Below are 16,345 nucleotides of genomic sequence, written 5' to 3'. Positions count from 1 at the left end.
AGATGCACTCAGGACCTCCTTACAGGCCAGCATGGGATAGTGGTTAGTGTCAGACTGGGACCTGGGAGACCAGGGTTCATATCCCTGCTCAGCCATGAAGCTCAATGGATGCCCTTGGGCTAGTCACTGTTTCTCAGCTTAACCTACCTCACAGGGTTGGTGTGAGAATAAAATTGGGGGGGGGAGGCCTATGTTTGTATGCCACCTTGAGTTCCTGGGTGGAAAGGTGCGATATGAATGTAATAGATAAGTGCTGGGCACCCGGTTGGCCACTGTGAGGACAGGATGCTGGCCTAGATGCGCCCCCTTAGGCTGCTGCACGGTTATTCTGATGCTCTTTCAACCACTCCTGACAGGACTTGCTTTCCAGAGCCTTCTCTGTCCTAGTCACCCTTTGTGGGAGAAGTTCCAATTCACCAGTGTCATTTTAAAAAGCACTCTGAATGTTGCAGAAATTCAGGGCAGACCAAAGAAAGGACTTCTTCACACAGCGCATAGTTAAAACTACAGCATTTCCTACCACGTGATGTAGCGGGGACCACCAGCCCTACCCCACTTTTAAACTTGGATGACTTTAAGAGGGGATTAAACAAATTCATATGTAGGAGGAGAGGTCTGTCAAGGACTGTAAGTCCTGATAGCTGTATGGAGCCTCCAGGTTCAGAGGCAGTCTACCAACAGGAGTTGCACATTCAGTATAGTGGGCCTGATTGTTGAATTCCCACCTGACTGAGATGAGGCAGAACCCCTCCCTGTTGAACTTCAGGCACTTGACAAAAACCTATTCTAGCAGACATTTTAAGTCAGTTGTACTACAACTCTTTCCTGATCTTATGTTTTTACCTGTGGCCTTTGTCTTAAACACTGCATTATTTGATTGATGAATTGTTTTTATTGTTCTGTAAACCACTTTGAGATGATCTGTGGTGAAAAAAGTGGTCTATAAATAAATAAATAATGCGCATTGTTTGGTGTGTAGGAAGTACACACATTTCAAATGTGAAATTGCTGATCTGCTAACTAAAATATGTAACTTGTCCCTCGGGTCCTCCTCCGTGCCTAAGGACTGGAAAGTGGCAAATGTAACGCCAATATTCAAAAAGGGATCCAGAGGGGATCCCGGAAATTACAGGCCAGTTAGCTTAACTTCTGTCCCTGGAAAACTGGTAGAAAGTATGATTAAAGCTAGATTAACTAAGCACATAGAAGAACAAGCCTTGCTGAAGCAGAGCCAGCATGGCTTCTGCAAGGGAAAGTCCTGTCTCAGTAACCTATTAGAATTCTTTGAGAGTGTCAACAAGCATATAGATAGAGGTGATCCAGTGGACATAGTGTACTTAGACTTTCAAAAAGCGTTTGACAAGGTACCTCACCAAAGACTTCTGAGGAAGCTTAGCAGTCATGGAATAAGAGGAGAGGTCCTCTTGTGGATAAGGAATTGGTTAAGAAGCAGAAAGCAGAGAGTAGGAATAAACAGACAGTTCTCCCAATGGAGGGCTGTAGAAAGTGGAGTCCCTCAAGGATCGGTATTGGGACCTGTACTTTTCAACTTGTTCATTAACGATCTAGAATTAGGAGTGAGCAGTGAAGTGGCCAAGTTTGCTGACAACACTAAATTGTTCAAGGTTGTTAAAACAAAAAGGGATTGCGAAGAGCTCCAAAAAGACCTCTCCAAACTGAGTGAATGGGCGGAAAAATGGCAAATGCAATTCAATATAAACAAGTGTAAAATTATGCATATTGGAGCAAAAAATCTTAATTTCACATATACGCTCATGGGGTCTGAACTGGGGATGACCGACCAGGAGAGAGACCTCGGGGTTGTAGTGGACAACACGATGACAATGTCGACCCAGTGTGCAGCAGCTGTGAAAAAGGCAAATTCCATGCTAGGGATAATTAGGAAAGGTATTGAAAATAAAACAGCTGATATCATAATGCCGTTGTATAAATCTATGGTGCGGCCGCATTTGGAATACTGTGTACAGTTCTGGTCGCCTCATCTCAAAAAGGATATTATAGAGTTGGAAAAGGTTCAGAAGAGGGCAACCAGGATGATCAAGGGGATGGAGCGACTCCCTTACGAGGAAAGGTTGCAGCATTTGGGGCTTTTTAGTTTAGAGAAAAGGCGGGTCAGAGGAGACATGATAGAAGTGTATAAAATTATGCATGGCATTGAGAAAGTGGATAGAGAAAAGTTCTTCTCCCTCTCTCATAATACTAGAACTCGTGGACATTCAAAGAAGCTGAATGTTGGAAGATTCAGGACAGACAAAAGGAAGTACTTCTTTACTCAGCGCATAGTTAAACTATGGAATTTGCTCCCACAAGATGCAGTAATGGCCACCAGCTTGGACGGCTTTAAAAGAAGATTAGACAAATTCATGGAGGACAGGGCTATCAATGGCTACTAGCCGTGATGGCTGTGCTGTGCCACCCTAGGCAGAGGCAGCATGCTTCTGAAAACCAGTTGCCGGAAGCCTCAGGAGGGGAGAGTGTTCTTGCACTCGGGTCCTGCTTGCGGGCTCCCCCCAGGCACCTGGTTGGCCACTGTGAGAACAGGATGCTGGACTGGATGGGCCACTGGCCTGATCCAGCAGGCTCTTCTTATGTTCTTAAGTAACAGTTGGGAAAAGTGCTTCAAGACCTGCTTGTTGGTTTCCTGCAGGCAGCTGGCTGCCCTCTGTTGGGAGCAGAGCAGTGGCGTAGATAGGCCCCCTTATGGCCTGACCCATAAGCTCTAATGAGGCTGGATCCTGTGCTGCAACTGAGCAACAAGAATAGCACAGATTAGCAACACCTTTACTAGGACTGACCAAAATGTTACAAAATTGTGGTAAGTTTTGCCTTCTCCAGAATTTCATCAGGCTTTTTTTACATAAAGCAGCAGAGGGTCGGGTGGGGGATGAGGAATCACAAATAAAAAAAAACAGTGGCCCAGTTACTGTGCAAATAAGATGGTCTGGAGTGGCCTTTCCCCTTGAGACGTGCATCTGGTGCTCACTTTAAAAAGGGCAGCACCCTGGTTTTTAGTGGTGGTGGGGAAAGCTCTTGTCTCTTTGCTCCTCCCCTCCCCTCTGCAGAAAGCCACCAAGATGCACCTGTGTTATGCAGATCTCCTCAGAGCACACTGAGAGTAGGACACTGCAAACAGGCATCAGCCAAGGGAGGGCGGTAGGACAAGTGAAGCCCCCGCCATTGCCCTTGCAGCCCCAGAGACTCCAGGATGGTCTTCTTCCCCACCCCCTCCTCCAGTGCTTGGCCTGGTGATGAATACTTCAGGCTGGAATATTGATCAGCTGCAGCTACCTGGCTGGTTTTCAATTTGCCTGCGCCAGACCTCCCCCAAGGGTCATTAGCTGGGAATTTTTCAGGGCAGTGCACTGCTGGCCCTCAGCCGACCCCAAGGCCAAGGACAACACTTGGAGAAAGCGCTTTGTGGCGTCTGCAAAGCTACCGAGGCAATAACATGCCTTATCACAGCAAACTTTAGGAAGCAGAACTCATCCCTGCCATGAGAGGAGAACTGCAGGTGGTTTTTAAAAAAAGATTAGAGCAAAGCATGGACAAGGACAAGAGGTCGGCCAATGAGTCCTAACAGCTCAGTGAAACCTCCATGTTCATTATCAGTTTGCCTCTATGTTGCCAGTTGCTGGGGACAAACGGGGGGTTCTGAAGTACTTGTGCTTTGCTTATGGACTTCCCAGAAGAGCCATCAGGTGGGCCACTGTGGGAAGCCATGGATGCTGGGCTAGGTAGGCCTTTGGTCTGATCATGCAGCTGGGACTTCCTAGTCCATGGCTCATGCTCGTAGCTGCTATGCTGTGCCATCTCTGTGGCAGCCCCAAATATCACCTACACCCCTGCCCCCCACTTGGAGGTTTGGGATCAGTCTCTCCCCCATCCGATATATAAAAGCAAGGCAGCCAATGAGAGGGCAACTTATGTCCAGGGCCCTCATTCTTCTCTTTTAAGATATGCTGAGGAGCCCCTGGTGTTCCTTGTATAACCGGAACTGCAGTCTGAGGATTCCTAAGTGCTACTCCCGGCCTTCAAGGTGACGGGGAGGGCTGCTGTATTCTCCATAGGGACCTTTGCCACATTGTCCCTCTGGTGATATTGTTTTGTTCTTTGCTCAGTGGCTTGCTGACCTGCATCCCCAGAACTGATTTTTGGACAGAGTTTGTTAGCTTTTAGCAGCATTAACTTTTCAGTGTCAAGAATCCCTGATTTGTAAGGTTGTTAACTAAAATGGTTCTGCGGCAAGGAATTGTGGGGGGAAACATCTTGCCTGAATTAGGGCATCTGGGAAGCCATGAGACTGTTGATTCTCACAGCTGAACTTAGTTAATTAGGCAGTGAGCAAGAACGCCTGCTTACCAGCCTGAGACTGGTACCTCAAGGCCACAGGCCTGGGAAGGTTAGAGAAGCGCATGACTGTTAGGCAGAAAAGCTCCAGAAGGTTTCATCATCAGAAAGTCCCCTGATTAGCTAATTAATTCCTGGCTGTTGCTGGGCTTTTCCCCATAAAAATAGAACTGTGATTCTGAGTTTTTGTTCTCCATTGTTGCAACCTGATGTTGCGGTGCCATCTTCCATCTGCTATCCAGGTTATACATCTTTGGAGAGATGTAAAACTATGAAGTTACTCCGCTGGTTAACCTATATTGTGTGAGTACAGATTAGGTTAGGCAGCTTTGTTATTTTTTACCTGTGAGGTGACTCTTTGCCTTTTGTATTTTTACCTAACCCTAGGGGTGTTTGGTTTAAAGAATTATTTTGCCAGACGAGGAGTGCATTCTTGGCTCTTGTCTTTTGGAATCCTTGGCAGGTCTATTTCTTGCACTTTGGGTTTCCCCTTGGCCCAGAGTGGGTGGCCAGGTTTAAGAGATGGTGGCAGTTTACCTACCTTGCAGAGTTGGTGTTGGTTTAACTCCTCCCTGTTAAGGGAGGCACAGGTTGTGCCTGGCTGGGATCAATTACCCTGGGCTTGGGAGTTGACCCTGGTGGGAACTTGTGAGTTCTTGATATTCAGTGTAGAGTTGCTTGACACACACATGGTGTACCTGGTAAAGGTGCTATGCAGCATGAGGCTCCTCATGGGAGATCCATCCTTTTAACGGGTTAGGGTTAGAGATTCAGGTAGGTTTCCAGGCACCCACAGCACTGACTCTGGTGCCTGCAAGTGTTCATTCAGTGGCTGCATATCTGAGTATCAGATTTGTCATTTGCATACACACACAGCCGTGCATACTGGTAATGATGTTACATTGTTCTTGTCCTTTGCCACCAGCTGGCTGTGGTTTGTTGTTGTTATGTGCCTCCAAGTCGACTACAACTTATGGCCACCCTATGAATCAGCGACCTCCAAGAGCATCTGTCATGAACCACCCTGTTCAGATCTTATAAGTTCAGGTCTGTAGCTTCCTTCATGGAATCAATCCATCTCTTGTTTGGCCTTCCTCTTTTTCTACTTCCTTCTGATTTTCCCAGCATCATTGTCTTTTCTAGTGAATCATGTCTTCTCATGATGTGTCCAAAGTATGATAACCTCAGTTTCATCATTTTACCTTCTAGTGATAGTTCTGGTTTGATTTGTTCTAACACCCAATTACTGGTCTTTTTCACAGTCCATGGTATGCGCAAAGCTCTTCTCCACACCACATTTCAAATGCGTTGATTTTTCTCTTATCAGCTTTTTTCACTCTCCAACTTTCACATCCATACATAGAGTTCAGGAATACCATGGTCTGAATGGTAGTGTTTAGTGTTCGGTGATACATCTTTACATTTGAGGACCTTTTCTAGTTCTCTCACAGCTGCCCTCCCCAGTCCTAGCCTTCTTTTGATTTCTTGACTATAGTCTCCATTTTGGTTAATGATTGTGCCAAGATATTGATAATCCTTGACAAGTTCAATGTCCTCATAGTCAACTCTAAAGTTGCATAAATCTTCTGTTGTCATTACTTTAGTCTTTTTGACGTTCAGCTGTAGTCCTGCTTTTGTGCTTTCCTCTTTAACTTTCATCAGCATTCGTTTCAAATCATTACTGGTTTCTGCTAGTAGTATGGTATCGTCTGCATATCTTAAATTATTGATATTTCTCCCTCCAATTTTCACACATCCTTCTTCTTGGTCCAATCCTGCTTTCCGTATGATATGTTCTGCGTATAGATTAAATAAATAGGGTGATAAAATACACTGCATCTCAAACCCTTTTCTATTGGGAACCAATTGGTTTCTCCATATTCTGTCCTTACAGTAGTCTCTTGTGCAGAGTATAGGTTGCGCATCAGGACAATCAGATGCTGTGGCACCCCCATTTCTTTTAAAGCATTCCATAATTTTTCATGATCTACACAGTCAAAGACTTTGCTGTAATCTATAAAGCACAGGGTGATTTTCTTCTGAAATTCCTTGGTCTGTTCCATTATCCAACGTATGTTTGCGATATGATCTCTGGTACCTCTTCCCTTTCTAAATCCAGCTTGGATGTCTGGCATTTCTCGCTCCATATATGGCAAGAGCCTTTGTTGTAGAATCTTGAGCATTACTTTACTTGCATGGGATATTAAGGCAATAGTTCGATAATTACTGCATTCCCTGGGATCCTCTTTCTTTGGAATTGGGATGTATATGGAACGCTTCCAGTCTGTGGGCCATTGTTTAGTTTTCCATATTTCTTGACAGATTTTAGTCAAAATTTGGACTGATTCAGTCTCAGTAGCTTGTAGCAACTCTATTGGTATGCCATCTATTCCTGGTGATTTGTTTCTTCCAAGTATTTTAAGAGCAGCTTTCACCTCACATTCTAAAATTTCTGGTTCTTCAGAGGGTCCAGAGGGTCACATCACTCAAAAATGCTTGGAAGTTGTTTAAAAACACTATATTAGAAGCGCAACTGGAGTGCATACCACAGATCAGAAAAGATACCGCCAGGGCCAAGAAGATGCCAGCATGGTTAACGAGCAAAGTCAAGGAAGCTCTTAGAGGCAAAAAGTCTTCCTTCAGAAAATGGAAGTCTTGTCCGAATGAAGAAAATAAAAAAGAACACAAACTCTGGCAAAAGAAATGCAAGAAGACAATAAGGGATGCTAAAAAAGAATTTGAGGAGCACATTGCTAAGAACATAAAAACCAACAACAAAAAATTCTATAAATACATTCAAAGCAGGAGACCATCTAGGGAGGCGATTGGACCCTTGGATGATAAGGGAGTCAAAGGTGTACTAAAAAACGATGAGATTGCAGAGAAGCTAAATGAATTCTTTGCATCTGTCTTCACAGTGGAAGATATAGGGCAGATCCCTGAACCTGAACTAACATTTGCAGGAAGGGATTCTGAGGAACTGAGACAAATAGTGGTAATGAGAGAGGAAATTCTAGGCTTAATGGACAATATAAAAACTGACAAATCACCAGGCCTGGATGGCATCCACCCGAGAGTTCTCAAAGAACTCAAATGTGAAATTGCTGATCTGCTAACTAAAATATGTAACTTGTCCCTCAGGTCCTCCTCCGTGCCTGAGGACTGGAAAGTGGCAAATGTAACGCCAATATTCAAAAAGGGATCCAGAGAGGATCCCGGAAATTACAGGCCAGTTAGCTTAACTTCTGTCCCAGGAAAACTGGTAGAAAGTATTATTAATATTAAAGCTAGATTAACTAAGCACATAGAAGAACAAGCCTTGCTGAAGCAGAGCCAGCATGGCTTCTGCAAGGGAAAGTCCTGTCTCAGTAACCTATTAGAATTCTTTGAGAGTGTCAACAAGCATATAGATAGAGGTGATCCAGTGGACATAGTGTACTTAGACTTTCAAAAAGCGTTTGACAAGGTACCTCACCAAAGACTTCTGAGGAAGCTTAGCAGTCATGGAATAAGAGGAGAGGTTCTCTTGTGGATAAGGAATTGGTTAAGAAGCAGAAAGCAGAGAGTAGGAATAAACAGACAGTTCTCCCAATGGAGGGCTGTAGAAAGTGGAGTCCCTCAAGGATCGGTATTGGGACCTGTACTTTTCAACTTGTTCATTAACGACCTAGAATTAGGAGTGAGCAGTGAAGTGGCCAAGTTTGCTGACAACACTAAATTGTTCAGGGTTGTTAAAACAAAAAGGGATTGCGAAGAGCTCCAAAAAGACCTCTCCAAACTGAGTGAATGGGTGGAAAAATGGCAAATGCAATTCAATATAAACAAGTGTAAAATTATGCATATTGGAGTAAAAAATCTTAATTTCACATATACGCTCATGGGGTCTGAACTGGGGCTGACCGACCAGGAGAGAGACCTCAGGGTTGTAGTGGACAGCACGATGAAAATATCGACCCAGTGTGCGGCAGCTGTAAAAAAGGCAAATTCCATGCTAGGGATAATTAGGAAAGGTATTGAAAATAAAACAGCCGATATCATCATGCCCTTGTATAAATCTATGGTATGGCCGCATTTGGAATACTGTGTGCAGTTCTGGTCGCCTCATCTCAAAAAGGATATTATAGAGTTGGAAAAGGTTCAGAAGAGGGCAACCAGAATGATCAAGGGGATGGAGCGACTCCCTTACGAGGAAAGGTTGCAGCATTTGGGGCTTTTTAGTTTAGAGAAAAGGCGGGTCAGAGGAGACATGATAGAAGTGTATAAAATTATGCATGGCATTGAGAAAGTAGATAGAGAAAAGTTCTTCTCCCTGTCTCATAAAACTAGAACTCGTGGACATTCAAAGAAGCTGAATGTTGGAAGATTCAGGAAAGACAAAAGGAAGTACTTCTTTACTCAGCGCATAGTTAAACTATGGAATTTGCTCCCACAAGATGCAGTAATGGCCACCAGCTTGGATGGCTTTAAAAGAAGATTAGACAAATTCATGGAGGACAGGGCTATCAATGGCTACTAGCCGTGATGGCTGTGCTGTGCCACCCTAGTCAGAGGCAGCATGCTTCTGAAAACCAGTTGCCGGAAGCCTCAGGAGGGGAGAGTGTCCTTGCACTTGGGTCCTGTTTGCGGGCTTCCCCCAGGCACCTGGTTGGCCACTGTGAGAACAGGATGCTGGACTAGATGGGCCACTGGCCTGATCCAGCAGGCTCTTCTTATGTTTTTATGTTCTTATATGGTTCCTCTGTGAATGAATCTGTCATCCTGGCATCTTTTGTAGAGTTCTTCAGTGTATTGCTTCCATCTTCCTTTTATTTCATCTCAGTCAGTCAGTGTGTTCCCCTGTTGATTATTATTCAACATCCCTACTCTTGGTTTAAATTTCCCTTTCAGTTCTCTAATCTTTTGGAACAGGGCTCTTGTTCTTCCCTTTTTGTTGTCCTCTATTTCTATACAATAACTATTGTAATAGTTCTCTTTGTCTCTACGTACTAGTCACTGTATTGTTGCATTTAGGGTTCTGACTGTGTTTCTGTCTCCTTTTGCTTTCCTTCTCTCTTTAACCATTTGAAGAGTTTCTTCAGTCATTCATTGGAGTCTTTCTCTCTTTTTAACTGGAGGTATTGTCTTTTTGCATTCTTCCCTGATAACGTCTCTGACTTCATTCCGTAGTTCTTCTGGTTCTCTGTCAACTAAGTTTAAAGCCTCAAACCGGTCCCTTATTTGATCTTTATATGCTTCTGGGATGTTATTTAAATTGTATTTTGGCGTTATGATTGCTTTGTTGGTCGTCTTTAGCTTTAGTCTGATTTTCGATACAACCAGTTCATGATCTGTACCGCAGTCTGCTCCTGGTCTTGTTTTTGCAGAAAGTATGGAACTTCTCTACCTTCTGCTACCAATTATATAATCAATATTGACCATTTGGTGATGGCCATGTGTACAGTCATCTTTTTGGTTGTTCAAAAAATGTGTTCGCAAGAAACAAATCATTGGCTTCACAGAATTCAATAAGTCTTTCTCCTGCTTCATTTCTGTCTCCTAGGCCCCATTTCCCCACAATTCCTAGTTCTTCTCTGTTCCCTACTTTTGCATTCCAGTCCACCATGATTATCATATCTTGTTTTGGTGTGTGATCAATTTCCTCCTGTACTTCTGCGTAAAATCTCTCCAATTCCTCTTTTTCTGCGTTTGATGTTGGAGTGTAGACTTGGATGATGGTTATGTTAATAGGTTTCCCATTTAATCTCATTGATATCACTCGCTCAGACCTTGCGTTGTAGCTCCTAATTGCTTTTGCTACGTCACTTCTCACTATTAAAGCAACCCCGTTTCTTCTTGATTTCTCATTTCCTGCAGAAATATTTTGTAGTTGCCTGACTGAAAGTGTCCCATTCCCATCCATTTTAGTTCGCTCACACCAAGTATTGTAATGTTAATACGTTCCATTTCTTGCTTGACAATTTCTAACTTCCCCTGGTTCATGCTTCTTACATTCCATGTTCCTATTGTGTGCGTCGTACAACTCCAGACTCTCCTTTCGCATCTGTGCACATTAGCCTCTGGGCTTCCTTTCGGCTTTGACCCTGCTGCGTCATTAGTCACAGCGTTACTCGTACTTGTCCTTTGTTCTTCCCCAGTAGCTGGGTGAGTGCCTTCTGACCTGGGGGTCTCATCTTCCAGCACTATCTCATGTTGCATTTTGGATACTCTGTTCATAGGGTTTTCGTGGTAAGAGATATTCAGAGGTGGTTTACCATTGCCTTCCTCTGAGTTTGGATGCCTCTTAGTCTGGTGTCTCAGCTGTGACCATTCTGCCTTGGGTGCCCCTGCTAGGAGTCTAGCCTCTTGGTCTAGACTCCTGACGGCATTGCTCTCAGCTTCTTCAACACTCTCAAACCCCCTCACCACGTTAAGGTGTGCATCCGAAGAGGAGGCTGGCTGTGCTAGTGCTTTGTAAAACTATGAGGACTGATAGTTGACGAATCTGCACATTCTTTCTGTTACTAGTCATTTGGACGCTGTGAACTAAAGCTGTTTTTGTATTTCTGGGCATATAAGAGATAAGGGCTGTCTAGTGTGTGACGCCAGTTGGTTTGAAAGATTAACTCCTTTATAACTGGATAAAGAAATAAACTGCTCTTTGCTTGGGACATTGAAAATTGAAAGAGTTTTGTTCCTTTGGCTTTAAGAATGACAATTAAGAAGATCATGGATGTACAAAAAGGGACTTTATCTTTAGACATGTTTCAGAAAATAAAGAATGGGATTAAGTCAATAAAACAAGAACTGAGAAATAATTGTCAAGAGTTGAGAATTGAATTTGATGAAATGAGACAGGTGCTGAAAGAAATCCAGGATTCTATGAGAAAGGAGAATAAAGATAGATCTGGAAAACCAAAAAAAGATGAGAGAGAAATTAAAGACAAGGTTCAAACTATGGAGATTGGATTAAATATGGACATGGAAAAAGATTTGGATTTCCTGGCTGTGATGGATCCTGGAGATAAATATTACACTTTGGAACTCAGCGCTGTCCCTGAAGGAATTGAAGAGATAGGAGATAAAGATATTATTGGCTTAAAAAAATTCCTGGACTGGAAGGTTTTGATGGAATTTGAAATGGAGAAAGTTAACAGAATTAATCCCTGCTTTGTGTCAATGGAAAAATCTTCAAGAGATGTGCTAGTGTATCATGTAAAAAAGAGGAACAGAGATGCGGCTTTGCAACAATACTTCAGTGATACGTTCGGAATTGATGGCAAGAAAATATCTCTGATAAAGGAAATTCCTATCAGACTCTTATTATATGACTATGACAGCAAGATTACTGGGTGCGTAAAGATGGAAGATGGAAGATGGAATCAATACGGATAATGGAAGAAGAGCGATTTGAAATTATTGGACTTAGTAGATTTGATGAGTTGGATTAATTGACAGGTTTATCTAGAAAAAAAATCGATGGACATATATCTCAAGGAATGGAAACTTCTCTTTGACTTTTTGTGGAAGAATAAAATGATATGATGTTAATGAGATTTGAAACCAATTAAGATAACCGTTGGAGGAAGGTGATTCTATAATCTATTAAGAGACAGGTTTGCTATATATTATAGATTTATAGCTGAACTATGATAAATCGGAAGTCAATACTTTTATACGTTTTTTTTCTTTTTTTATTGTATTAGTTATTGATTTGTGTTTTTTCTTTTTGTATTGTTTTGGTTTTGAAAATTTGAATAAAAATTAATTGAAAAAAAAATAAAACTATCAGGACTGCAATCTTCAAGATGAATTTATTTTAAAAATCAGCTAAATAGATGCTCCCAATGAATTGGGCAGATATATTTTTTTCTAAATACAAGTGCTTGTAAAAACTCCAGGTGGCAAAAGCACCGTCTTAAAAGAAATATTTCCCTGTCTTTCCAGTACAAGAGGGTCATGATCCAGCTGGGAAGGAGGACAAAGAAATGTTGCTTTTACCAATATACCATTCTCTGTCATTTTCTGAGCTGGTCAGAGGATGCATGTTATTCGGCAGCCTTATTTGGCAGTCAAACAAAAACAAAATGTACATTGAGCTAATTGATTAATTCACCAGTCTTCAGCTAGTTAGCTGGAAACAAACCACCGCAGGGTCATGGCTGGATCTCAGGTGAGGCAGAGCAGCAGCACCACCACCATCCAAGCATATAGCAAAAACATTAAGAAATGCATCCCCAAATGCATGTTCTTTTAAAGGTGGGTCCCAGATCTGACAAGGGTTATTCCTCTAAAGCACATGATTCATGGACTGCTGTTGCTGAAATGGGTTGCAGCCCCAACACGTTCTTTTTCCGCATGGCTCCTCTGCATTACAAAGCTGCCACTCTCTAGTCCGCTAAAATGTTTAAAGGTCCCACAACAAAGATGACTGGAAATATTTCTGTATATTGTTATGTAGCTTTGTACAATGCCTTGTGGAGGCGATTGCCTTGTAAAGCAGTTTTATTAATATTTTAAATAAACAACCAAATAAATATGATAGAAATGCTTGCTTTCACAAACTGAGAGGGCCTGCAGCTGAATGGCAGAGCATTGCCTTTGCCTGAGGATGCCCCACATTCAACCCCTGGCAGCATCTCATATGAACCTCAGAGGAGCCCTGCAGCTGCATCAGGCCAAAGGGGGCCCATTTAGTCCAGCATCCTGTTCCCACAGTGGCCAACCAGGTGCTCCAGTGGAAACCACAGAATAGTAGAGTTGGAAGGGGCCTGTAAGGCCATCGAGTCCAACTCCCTGCTCAATGCAGGAATCCAAATCAAAGCATTCCCAACAGGTGGCTGTCCAGCTGAATCTTGGATGCCTCCAGTGTCGGAGAGCTCACTACCTCCCTAGGTCATTCATTTCATTATCATATTGCTCTAACAGGAAGTTTTTACCGATGTCCAGTCGAAATCTGGCTTCCTGCAGCTTGAGCCCATTACTCCGTGTCCTGCACTCTGGGACAACCGAGAAGAGATTTTGGCCCTCCTCTGTGTGACAACCTTTCAAGTACTTAAAGAGTGTGATTATATCTCCCCTCAGTCTTCTCTTCTCAAGGCTAAACATGCCCAGTTCTTTCAGTCTCTCCTCATAGGGCTTTATTACTTGATAAGAACAACAAAAGAAGACAGGTAGGCAGCCTTTGAACTCCTCATACACACTTATAAGAAGAGTTTTTATTTATTTGTCTATATTAAACAATTCTGAGCAGTCATTAAAGAACATATATGGATTTGCTGTTAAAAACCTGCATGGAGACAAGATGGAACATACTTCAGTCCTGTCCAATGACAAACTGGCTGAACGTGGATTTTGTCCTTGGACACATCCCTGGCTGGACTAGATAGGCCTTTAGTTTGATCCAGCAGGATTCCTATGACTGGCAGAATCAGGGCCAGTCCCAAAGGGTAGCCAGGGATCTCTTGATAGGGTGGGGGAGGAGTAGCACTCCTTTTCCGCAATCCGTGGCAGAGTAGCTGCCGCAGATCGCAGGGAGGGAGCTGTTTCTGCCTGCCTGTTTGCTGGCTCCACTTACCCGTCTCTCATTATGATGACCGTAGACTGAATTCTCAGTACAGGAAAGAGAAACACCTGTAGGCATCTAATTCATAAAATAAAATCATAGAATCATAGAATAGTAGGGTTGGAAGGGGCCTGTAAGGCCATAGAGTCCAACCCCCTGCTCAGTGCAGGAATCCAAATCAAAGCATTCCCGACAGATGGCTGTCCAGCTGCCTCTTGAAGGCCTCCAGGGCAAAGCAGGACCCAAGCGCAAGAGCACCATCACCCCTCCCATCTGGGATTCCCAGCAGCTGCTATGCTGCCTCTGATAGGGAAGGAAGCCATATTATGGGTCTGCCCACAGGCTTGATTGGTGGTCCTGCTGAGGTGCTGGTCAGCTCCTGGAACGGAAAGCTATCAGTACATTTGCTCCCAAACATCCTTGGCTGAGCCATAGAGAGAATTAAGCAGTTTGGATGCAGAGGAAGGAGGAAACTCAACACCTGGAGGTCAGATGGCAGAAAACTTGAGGCCAGCCTCACTGCCAGATGATGACCGCCCTGCTGCTTCAGGGCCATGCCAGCCCTGCAATTGCCACCCCACTAGCACCACCAGTGGGCGTCATGGGAAGCAGCTCCAAGGGCACCCTGGCTAGGGAGAGTGTTGTGCACCTTCCTCCCCTGTGGGCATGGCACGAGAGAGCCCTTTGCTGCCCCCAAGGAACGCCCTGGGCCCTTTCTCACCCAGATTCCCCCTGGGCTGGAGGAGGACGACTTTCAGATCAATGGGACGGGTTGCAGAAGGCTGTTTGCTGATTCAAGGAGTTTGGGTGGTGATTTCGAAGAGGGCGGCTGCACAGAGATGAACCAGGGGGACAAACCGGCAGAGCTTCTTGCAAGGTCCAGCTTCAGCAAAGTGTAGAGGGGAGCCCAGGCGCCAGAAGGGCCTCGGGAGCTCTGTGTTTTTACCAGGGCGCTTCTTCACAGACCTCACACACGCATGCACAAGGCAAAACTGAGGGAATACTCCACAAGAGAAGCTGCATTGTGCCATGTCAAACCATGTGTCCCATCTAGCCCAGTATGGCTTGCACTGATTGGCAGCTGCTCTACTGGAACTCAGGGAAGAAAGTTGGTCTTGCTACTAGAGCCTTTTAACTGGAGATCCAACAAAGCTGAAATAATGGGAGATTCAGCCAACAAAAGAAGCTACTTCTTCACACAGCGTAGGCAGTTCAGTGGCAGAACATCTGCACTGAATGCAGAAGGTCCCGGGTTCAACCCCCACCGGCATATCCAAATAAAGCTGGGGGAGACTCCCTGCCTGAAAACTAGAGAGCTGCTGCTGGCCAGAGTCGACAGTACTGAGCTAGAGGAACCAGTGGACTGATTTGGTATAAGGCAGATTCCTGTGTTCCTATGGAACTCACTCCCACATGAGGCAGGGATGACCATCAACTAGGATGGCTTTAAAAGAGGATCAGATAAATTCAGGGAGGAAAAGGCTAACAGTAGCTACTAGCCTTCAGGCAAGGGCCCCAGCACCAAACGCCCCTGCCCAGAGAGACCCCACAGAGCTGGGAAGGAGCCGTGGGCTGGGTCTTGGCACCCCTAGGATCCAGAGCCCAGGGACTCCAGGGCCAGGTCAGCCATCCCTCCCGCTGCCCCTGAAGATCATCCCAGCCCACCCCTCTGCCCCAAAGGGCCCACCACAAAACAGCACCCAGGTCCTTTCCTCCAGGCCTCTTCCAGAATACTTGCTCAACGAATAGGAAAGAGATCAACAGGGTCTTCTCAAAACCCACAGGGTGCTTTTCCCCTTGAGCAAAGCGCTCTCCTGGGGGGGCAGCCAAATGTCTCCCCCATTCACTAGGGAAGCCCCCCCTGCAAGTCACGGGAGGTTAGACACTCTCCATCCATCCAAAAGTGGCCTCTTTCCCTGGTGATCGCAGTGAGGGCGGCCTAATTAGGCTTGGCCCCCAACCCCCTTTGTTGCCACCTGGGATGGCCCTCCCAGTCCCCGGCCAGGCCCGAAGCGGTCTCGGAAACCCTCACCAAGGGAGCCAGCCTTTGCAAACTCTGCCTCTGCAGGTGCGCTGGAGAACTCCTGGGGGCTTGCTGGTGCTGGCCAAGGCAGCTGTTCCTGGTGGTTGCTACTGGCCCTTGGCTTCCCAGCTGCTGAGGAGGCCGAGGTGGTCCTCAAAACCTACTTCAAAACCATATGCTTTTTGGGGGAGGGGGGAGTAAGGACATCAGCAGAAAATGATTGCCCGGAGGCATCTGGCTAGCCACTGTGGCATGCTGGGTGTGGGACTGATGCGATGGCTTCTTCCCAGCCCAGCCCCGCCATCACTGTGACAGCCCCCCTCGGACCAACCTAGGAGCCCTGCTGAATCAGGCCAATGGGGGCTCTATCCGGTCCCACAGCTGAATGCGAGGTGGCTCTGATCGCTTTGCGT

The sequence above is a fragment of the Rhineura floridana genome, chromosome 9 (genome assembly GCF_030035675.1).
Source record: "Rhineura floridana isolate rRhiFlo1 chromosome 9, rRhiFlo1.hap2, whole genome shotgun sequence".
Lineage (NCBI taxonomy): Eukaryota > Metazoa > Chordata > Lepidosauria > Squamata > Rhineuridae > Rhineura > Rhineura floridana.
The sequence above is the reverse complement of the archived record's forward strand: the minus strand, read 5'-3'. Positions refer to the sequence as shown.